The sequence below is a fragment of the Lactuca saligna genome, chromosome 6 (assembly GCF_052625555.1).
Source record: "Lactuca saligna cultivar CGN05327 chromosome 6, ASM5262555v1, whole genome shotgun sequence".
In the NCBI taxonomy this organism is placed as follows: domain Eukaryota; kingdom Viridiplantae; phylum Streptophyta; class Magnoliopsida; order Asterales; family Asteraceae; genus Lactuca; species Lactuca saligna.
The window spans coordinates 21,880,204-21,890,742 of NC_136422.1; positions in this window are offsets into that span (position 1 = coordinate 21,880,204).

Genomic DNA, 10,539 nt, shown 5'->3' on the forward strand with positions numbered 1-10,539 from the left:
GCAAACTTTAAATATTACGTTAATATCCTTATAAAATTTAATATTACATATACGTCCCCTTAAAACTATAGAATTCACGTCTATATCCAAATTCATTTATTAAATAGGATTAAACCTATTTAATATTTAAAAACTTATCTAAAACTCAATATCTCATATAATATTACTAAAATATCCCTCCAAATTAAATATTAGAATGAAAACCAATTTATTAACGATTAAACGAATTAAATTAGGATTATTTTCCGTATCATTTCTTCTTCTTTTAGGTTCCTAAATTTAAAGTATAATAATACAAGACAAGCTTGTATGGACACATATAGAACATATGGGTTCGAATGATTGTGAAAATATGAAGTATATTACTATATTATGTAGCAGTTTTACCTTTAACGCATCCATTTCCATTCTAGTTTTTGGAAAACTCATTTTGGAATTTGAGCCAATTGTTGAAGAAGAACACATAATTATCGATTTGAAGCACAAGACTTTAGATGTATGTAAAAAATTAAAGAATCCATACAGCAAAATTAATCGATCCATACAATCTTTTTGGAAAACTCATTTCTAATCAAGTGATCTATCATATTCTCTATTGTTTCCTATTCTATTTATCTCAACCAAAGCTTTTTATTTATTATCATATTTAGAATTCCAAAACCTAAACCTAAAAGGAGAAAAGCAATGCATGAGATTCTAAATAAATTGGTTCAACGTTAAATTTTATTTAGGAAGGACAGTTTAGTATTATCATATAATATTTTCTATTTTAGATCAATTTTTAAGTATTAAATTTGTTTAATCCTAATTAAAATATAAATTTGGATATAAACGTGAATTCTATAGTTTTAGAGGACATATATGTAATATCAAATTTTATAAGGATACTTACGTAATATTTAAAGTTTGTAAGGATATATATGAAATTCTCCCTAAAAAATTTGGGCCTCTAAAAATGTTGAGCCCTATCCTATGTAACTGCCCAGGTTGATCCTGCTCAAAACCAACCCTATCTATATGGGTTGGTTCTAGGGTAAGGATCTGTGGGTATCATGTAACGTCCGTGTTTTTGGACTAAACATTAGTAGATAATGTAATTGTCTAGGTCAACTTTTGTTACCCTATTTTGAAGTAATAGAGATGAATTATTTGAGTATTATGTGAATTATGTGCTTATTTATTTGTTTATAAAGATATAATAAAAATAAGCATCAAAATTAAAGTTTGGAAAAAACCTGATATCGATACATGAAGTGGTAGTGGTCGTGACAAGTATTCCAGATATATAAAGAACATCACAATTGAATGGTGTGGCTGAGAGACGTAATCTGACCTTGTTGGACATGGTTCGTTCTATGATGAGTCGGGCTTCGTTACCGATAGCTTTCCAGGGGTACGCCTTAGAGATGGCCACCCATATCCTAAATTTAGTTCCCACCAAGAAGGTCGCAAAAACACCTCACGAGATGTGGACAGGGAAAGCTCCCTCGTTGGCACATATTAAGGTATGGGGTTGCGAGGCTTTCGTACGATGAGAGAATCATGACAAGCTTGAACCTCGTAGTGAGAAGTGTTATTTCATCGGCTATCCACAGAAGTCCTTTGGCTATCTCTTCTGCAGACCGAGTGACAATGTTGTCTTCGTTGCGAGAAGAGGGGTTTTCCGAGAAAGAGAACTCATAAGTCAAGAGGACAGTGGAAGGAAAATTGATCTTGAAGAGATTCAAGAGCAAAGCGATGAAGGAACTTCTAACACTGGAACTCAAACCGAGGAAGAAAATCCTGTTGAACCTGTTGACGAGTCCTTACCTCTTAGATGTTCCAGTAGGACTAGTGTTCCACCCCAATTGTATGGATTCCATATTACTACTGAAGGAGATACATTTATTAGTGATAGTACACTAGTGAATTTGGACGAACCAAGCAGCTACAAGGAAGCCATGGCAGGCCCGGAGTCTACTAAGTGGAAAGAGGCAATGGACAGCGAGATTCAATCCATGTACGACAACCATGCTTGGAATTTGGTTGATAATGTGCCAGGTCGTAAGACAGTCGAGTGCAAGTGGATCTTCAAGAAGAAGATACACATGGATGAGAATGTGCACACTTATAAAGCGCGATTGGTTGCGAAGGGCTTTACTCAAACTCCTGAGTTGACTATGATGAGACCTTCTCGCCAGTTGCCAAGATAAAGTATATTAGGGTGATGCTCGCAATAGCTGCGTTTCATGATTATGAAATATGGCAGATGGACGTCAAAACCACTTTTCTTAATGGAAAGTTGGTTGAGGATGTTTACATGAATCAACCAGAGGGTTTTGTCGATGCGAAGCATCCAAATAGAGTGTGTAAGCTTGAGAAATCCATTTATGGATTGAAGCAAGCATCTCGCAGATGGAATCTTTGTTTTGACGAGAATGTCAAAGAGTTTGGTTTTCTGCGAAGCTAAGATGAATCTTGTGTGTATGTCAAGGCCAGTGGGAGTATAGTGAGCTTCCTCGTATTGTATGTCGATGACATACTGCTCATAGGAAACGAAGTCCCAACCTTGCAGGAGGTTAAGTCCTGGCTTGGAAAGTGTTTCGCTATGAAGGACCTCGGAGAGGCGGCGTATGGAATCAGAAGTATTGGAAGAGGAGGCCATGAGGCTGTAAACGAGAGACAGAAAGAGAAGGCAAGAGGGTGGGGAGACGAGAACATAGCGATCAGAAGGGGAAAGATCGTATTAGGCGAATGATACCATGAGAGAATAACTCTTGATGCCCAAAAAGAGGCAGAGAGGAAACTTTAAATACATGAAATATTTACAAATACAACCCACACGAAATTGAGTAAATACATGGGTAAAACTGGAAACTATAGACTCTCCATATGACCAACAGTGATGAAATGAAAATGATAATGAAATTATCACTTCGTCAATGAACCTTTGAATTTGATACCCTACTATATACAACTTACATTTATTAACATGAATTCTAGTGACATGTGCACATTAAGTACTTTTTAGTATCTATGTATTTGTGACATGCATATATTTGTTATTCGATAAATATATATATATATATATATATATATATATATATATATATATATATATATATCAATATTTTATTACGGTCTTATCCCGACCCAAAATTTTAAAATCATCGCTTCGCCCACGCTTACGAGGTGGTGGTTTGAGGCTTGCCATGCGTAGTTGGTGGTAGAGGTGACGTAGGAGGTGGTCGTGGAGAGGTGGAGACTTTCCAGGTGCATCTGGTGTTGGATCCTGGAGGTGGTGGTGGAGACTTTGGAGTCTTTGGAACCTTTGGAACGTTTGGTGCCTTTGGAGCCTTTGGAGCTGGAGGTGGAGAGTTCCAATGTACGTAAGGTGGCGGTGGTGATGGCTTAGGGGGAGGAGGTGGCGGTGGAGACTTGCCATTTATAGTTGGTGGCAACGATGACTTAGGAGGTGTTGGTAGAGACTTTCCAGGCGTCTTAGGTGGTGGTGACTTTGGAGGAGGAGGTGTAGACTTTCCATGGATGTAAGGTGGTTGTGGCGATAATTTAGGAGGTGGTGGTGGTGGTGGAGATTTGTCATGGATGTGATGATTAAGAACCATATATGATGTTTTATGTGCATAGTCTGTTGTAATTGATACATGGATGCCTAGAGAAAGTAAAGCTATTAGAAGAGGCACAATCATTGTGGTCATTGTTAGCCGCTTCCCTTTCGTTAATCCCATTTTCAGGACTTATGCTTCCATACATGCTTCTTCTCTCTCTATAGTTGTATTTTAAATCAAATATTACGTTTGTACCCTTTATATAATTATAAATATATACAAAATGCAATCCTTGGTATGTGAGATATAGCTAAAAGTATCCATTTAAATGCATAATGTACAAGTGCAAACTGCAGGAAGTTTAACTTTAATCTTCAACTTTTTTATAATTTATCGTTTGCAGCCTCTACTTGGTATAATATGTCGATTGCAACCCTCTATTTTGTAGAATGATATTTTCTATCCCTTTACTTCTTAACATATAACTTTCACCCCCTCCATCTTCAACTTTGTAAATATCATTTACACCCCCTCCACTTTAAACTTTTTAAAATGTCACTTTCACCTCTTTATTTTCAAATATTTTATGTTTATTTTCCATCAATTAGTAATGAAGAAAGTATAGGCATATCAACGCATAAAGTACAACTTTAATCCCTTAACTTTGTATAATCCGTTATTTACAACTCTTTTATTTTGTAAAATGATTTTTTATTCCTTACTTTTAAAATATCACTTTCAACTACTTTAGTTTTAACTTTGTAAAATATTATTATCATCACTTCGTCAATATACATAATACAACTTTTTTTTATTTTGTGAGACATTCATATTATAGCTAAAAGTACAAATGCATCCCCTCTACCTTCAAGTTTGTATAAAAAATATCATTTTGACTCATTCATTTTTTAAACTTTCGTGTTCGATTTTTCCTTCTATACTTTGTAAAATGCATTTTTTCACCCTCACTTTTTTAGATACACTCCTAATACGCAACAACACATAAAAACCAGCCGCAAAGCGTGGACCCAAATACTAGTATCACTAAATATGAACAAAAGAAGCAATGTAAAGTAAATAAATGTCAATAGTAAAATTTACAATGTCAAATATCATGCGTAATGTAGTAATAGCTAGTAATCAATACTTAATTTTTATGTTAATATGACAAAAATGATAAATCAATGAAGTTATTTCAATATCATATCTCTTAAAAATAATAATTATTGAAAAATGTTTCAAATATTTAGTTGATAACATACCGATGTGTAATGACACATGCTAGTCAGTCGAATGAGTAACACCCTTTCACATATCTTGAAAAAAAAAATCTTTTTGTGATTTAAATTATAAAAATATAAAGTGTAAAATTAAAAATGATACTTTAATGTATGCTTAAGTATTTTTAGACTACAATAACATGAATCTTAAATGAAACTTTTTAATCAGGTGTTTTAAGTCTCCACACCTCTTAATTATCCTGAAGACGCAAATCCAGGAAACAATACGCTTTGAGTTGAAATTGACAAGCTTCCTTATAAATCGAGTGGAAGTTACAGATTCACATGATTGTGGTATGTGTTTTTCATCATCATGAGTAAACGTAGTATTACAGTTTTTGAGTAAATTACATGAATCATTCTTCGTGTATGTGCCAAAACGTATGTTTAGTTATTATTTTTGAAAATTAACTCAGAGTGTCACTCAGTTGTTTAAAATTTGCATGCTTCATCCCCGCTAACAAGAAATGAATATATTGTCCTTACTAACAAAAAATCTGTTATTATTGTCAGTGCTCCATTTTTCAAGTGCAGATTTTCGGTGGTGCTATTCATTTTTTTGGTGGTGGTAGTTGTTTTTGTCAAAAAGTGATAGATTAATTTTGTAACCTAATTAGTAAGTGTGTTTTTATGTTTAAAATAAAAGGAATAAAACTAAAGTGCTCGAAATCTTGAGATATGTTGAAGAGTTTGGTTGTGCTCAAGATCATGGGAAGAAAACTAATATTATCAGAAAACTATTTTATAAAACTGATATGTTCTAAAGTGGAAATAAGTGTATTTGAAGTATTTTGGACAAAAATAGTGTTAAAGTTATCAAACAAGTGAATTTCTTTAATAAATCTCAAGATAATAAATAAGGTACCACTATTCCACATAATATCTTTGTAGTTTTGACAATAAAATTGGATAAACAATCAAAGATATAGTAGAAAATATTGTTATCGATAAAACAGTAAATAAGAAAAAGAAAATGTAAGAACACAATGACGTATGAGGAAAGCCCATAATCTATTTGGATATCCAACATAAAACCTTGGGAGGTGATGAAATCACCTGCCTTAGAAATTATATTAATTGAAATAAAATTGGGAAAATGACTTATATGGGTAAGTATGTTTCAAAATCGTTCAAAAAATATCATTCAAATTTGGTCTGTCCAAAAAACACCATCCAAGTAAAGCATTTGTACAAAAAACACCAACGAAGTACATTCTTTGTTCAAAATTGATATTTGGTAACCGGCAATTACCGGTAAAAAGTAAGTAAAGGAAAAAAACAATAGGAAAATGACTCAAAGAGGTAACTATGTTTCAAAATCGTTCAAAAAACATCATCCAAGTTTGGTATGTTCAGAAAACACCATCCAAGTAAACTTTTTGTACAAAAAACACCAACAAACTATATGTTTTGTTCAAATATTATCCACCGGTAATTGGTTTTTACATGTTAAATGATAACTTGGCTTAACTATTATGACACATCATAATAATGATTGACAAAACAATAAATGATATATTCCTCCTTTTAAAAACCGATTTAGGGTTTCTTCATGAACGAATGACTTATTCTTCTCATATGATTCCTCGTCTTCTTCTAAAGTGATGATCTCGAACTCAAGTCCAAAACCCTAACTCTTAACTTAAGGCAAAAAGGGTTCCTTTACCCCTGCCTCAATGGGCCTCCCTCCCCTAAGGCCTAAATCCATAAAAAGTCCAAAAAGACATCCAAGCCCAACTTTAAGGCATCTAAGGCCTAATATGGCCCAAGAACCCCCAACATGGCCTTAAGCCCAAAAAATGATCTGCTACAATCAGGTGGGCCCGGCGCCTAACTTAAACAAGTCCATTCATACGCCCAACATATGCTAAGCCTCTGCGATCTGGATTTTATGCTAGTACCCCCGACCTACTCCTACGTACACCCATCGTACTCGGCTAGGCTCAAGAACAGCCAATCTTCCGAAGGCCATAACTTCTTCATTCTAAGTCTAATTCCGTTCTTTATATCCACGCGAAGGAAACGATAAGCTCTACAATACTATCAACTCTCCCTTTCCATAAAACTTTTCTAACATAAACCCAAACTTCATAAAGGCTCGAACTGATACTTACTGATATGCCCTTGGGCTCAAACACAAACCGAACACTCGGTCCCTACCCTCGGTTGGACCTTGGAATGACGAAATCTAATTTAGCATTAAGGTAATAATAAGAATTGCAATCTGAAGGCCATAACCATCGGTATGGCTATCTGATGCCTAAATTAGCTCTCGTAGATATAAATAATGACGAAACCACACTTAGAATGAAGAAATTATGGCCTTCAGAAGATTGACAGTTCTTGACCGTAGCCGAATACATTGGGGGCGTACTGGCTCGACATCCAGATCGTAGATGCTTTAACATATGATGGGACTATGCACAGACTTGTTTAAGTTAGGCCTCGGCCCCACCTGATTATAGCAGGTCATTTTTTGGGCTTAAGGCCATGTTAGGGGTTCTTGGGCCATATTAGGCCTTAGATGCCTTGTAGTTGGGCTTGGATGCCTTTTTGGGCTTTTTATGGATTTGGGCCTTAGGGGAGGGAGGTCTATTGAGGCAGGGGTAAAGGAGCCCTTTTTGCCTTAAGTTAAGAATTAGGAATTTGGACTTGAATTCGAGATCATCACTTTCGAAGAAGACGAACAATCATAGGAGAAGAATAAGTCATTCGTTGATGAAGAAACCCTAAATCGGTTTTTAAAATGAGGAATATATCATTTATTGTTTTGTCAATCATTATTATGCCATGTTATAATAGTTAAACCAAGTTATCATTTAATATGTAAAAACCAATTACCGGTGAGTAATATTTGAACAAAACATATAGTTTGTTGGTGTTTTTTCTACAAAAAGTTTACTTTGATGATGTTTTTTTAACATACCAAACTTGAATGGTGTTTTTTGAACGATTTTGAAACATAGTTACCTCTTTGAGTTATTTTCCTATTGTTTTTTCCTTTACTTATTTTTTACCGGTAATTACCGGTTACCAAAGGTCAATTTTGAACAAAGAATGTATTTCGTTGGTGTTTTTTGTACAAATACTTTACTTGAATGGTGTTTTTTGGACACACCAAATTTGATTGGTATTTTTTAAACGATTTTGAAACATAATTACCCATATAAGTCATTTTCCCAAATAGAATTACAAGAGCTAGCTGATCATGTAGTAAGTGTAAAAGTGCTCAAGTGTCGAGAAAATGAGAGCGAGAATAGAAGCGCAAGTGTGTTTGTGAATTTTGATTAGGTAGACTTTTATACATATCCATAATAAAAACTAATGTGAAATTCTAGAGATCTTCCTTGATCCAGGATTGATCGAGTATCTCGTTGGCCTTCAACGTTCATATGGCTTTGAACACGTGCTATTGACATAGTCTTATTAATTTCTACTCAATACCATGATACATGAATGATATATTACAAGAAAACGAAGGCAATACCTTAATATTGACTAAATCTAAAATGTTGGGCTAACCCGGGATGTTAGCATAAATTAAGATGTTAAAATTTAGAAGTAATTTTTGTACCCATAACAACGGTGACTTAGGTGGTTGAAACCTTGGAGGTGACGATAAGACTTTCCACGGATTTAAGGTGGTGGCGGCTATCACTTTGGAGGTGATGGTGGTGGCGGACACTTTCCATGCGTACTTTAGAAAGACGCATGATCTTTTATTGATTATTTATTTTAAACGCTCTCTTCTTATTTCACCTTACATTTGACACCTTCAATATCTCAATAATAATACATTTCTTGTGATGCATAGGATTTTTTCGCAGCCGTCAATATAGCTAAACACTTTTGTTTTATTTAGTTAAACTTCCTTTATGACTTTTTGAATATATTACATTTTTCTAATCTATATTAACCATAGGTTACATTACTTGTTTCATATACATATAATAACATATGATTAGATATTTTAATTAATAAGCCATTAAAACAATTAATATTATGAAAAAAAGATATATCTTTCTTTCTCTTATTGAATTTCATGTTATTTACCTTCTATATATATATATATATATATATATATATATATATATATATATATATATATATATATATATATATATATATATATATTTATTGTGTTCATTTCAGTGTGTTTGGTTTAGGCAATGCAACACAAATGAAGGTGATGAAATGAAAATAATAACGAAATTATCACTTCGTCAATGAAACGTTGAATTTGAAACCCATAATATATAAAGCTTACATTTATTAACATGAATTCTAGTAACATGTGGACATTAAGGACGTTTTAGTACATATGTGTTTATGAAATGCATATTTTGTTATTGGGATATAAATATATTTTAATATCTTACCACAATCTTAGTCTCCTTATTCTAAAATCATCACTTCGCCCCGCTTACTAGGTGGTCGTTTGAGGCCTTCCATGCATAGTTGGTGGTGGCGGTGACGTAGGAGGTGGTGGTGGAGACATGCCAGGCGCATCTGGTGGTGGAGGTGGCGGTGGAGACTTTGGAGACTTTGGAGCCTTTGGTGCTTTTGGAGCCTTTGGAGCCTTTGGTGCTTTTGGAGCCTTTGGGGCCTTTGGAGCCTTGGGAGCTTTGGGAGCCTTCGGAGGTGAGTCTCCATGTATGTAAGGTGGCGGTGGCGATGATTTAGGAGGTGGTGGTGATGGAGATTTTCCATGGATGGGATGATTAAGAGCTATATATGATGCTTTATCTGCATAGTCCGCTGTAATTGATAAAGGAATGCTTAGAGAAAGTAAAGCTATTAGAGCAGGCGTCACAATTAAAGTGGCCATTGTTAGCCGCTTCCCTTTTGTTAATCCCATTTTCATGACTTATGCTTCCATGCATTCTTCTTCACTCTTTATAGCCATAGTTTGAACCGCAAATTACGTTTATACCCTTCATATATTATCATTAAATACGAACAAAAGAAGCAATTTAAAGTAAATAAATGTCAATAGTCAAGTTTACAACGTCAAATATGAAGCGTAATTTACTATAACTAGTAATCAATACTTAATTTTTATGTTAACATGATAAAAAAATGATAATTCGTTGAATTTATATCAATATCAAATATATGAAAATAATCAATGTTGGAAAAAATTTCAAATATTTAGTCGATAACATACCTTGTGTAATAATACATGTTAGTCGATCGAGTAACACTCTTGCACATATCTTGAAAAACTTTTTTTTTTTTTTTTTTAGTTTTATTTTTTATTTTTTAGTGATTTAAAGTATAAAAACAAAAATAATACTTGTATGCATCCTTAAGTATTTTTAGACTACAATAACATGAATCTTAAACGAAACGTTTTTAATAAGGTGTCTTAAGCCTACACACCTCTTAATTATCCCGAAGAAGCAAAATGCAAGAAACAATACGATATGAGTTTAAACTAACAAACTTCCGTATAAATCGAATGGAAGTTACTGATTCACATGATTATGGTATTTGTCCATCATCACGTGTAAACATTGTGTTGTAATTTGGAGTATATTACACGAATCAACCTCGTGTATGTGCCGAAACACACATTTAGTCTTTATTTTCAAAAATTAACTAGGATCATCCCTCATTTGTTTAAAATTTGCATGTTTTATCCCTGCTAACATGAAATCACTATATTGCCCTCACTAATTTCTTTTTTCATTTTTTTTATTTGTTATAAT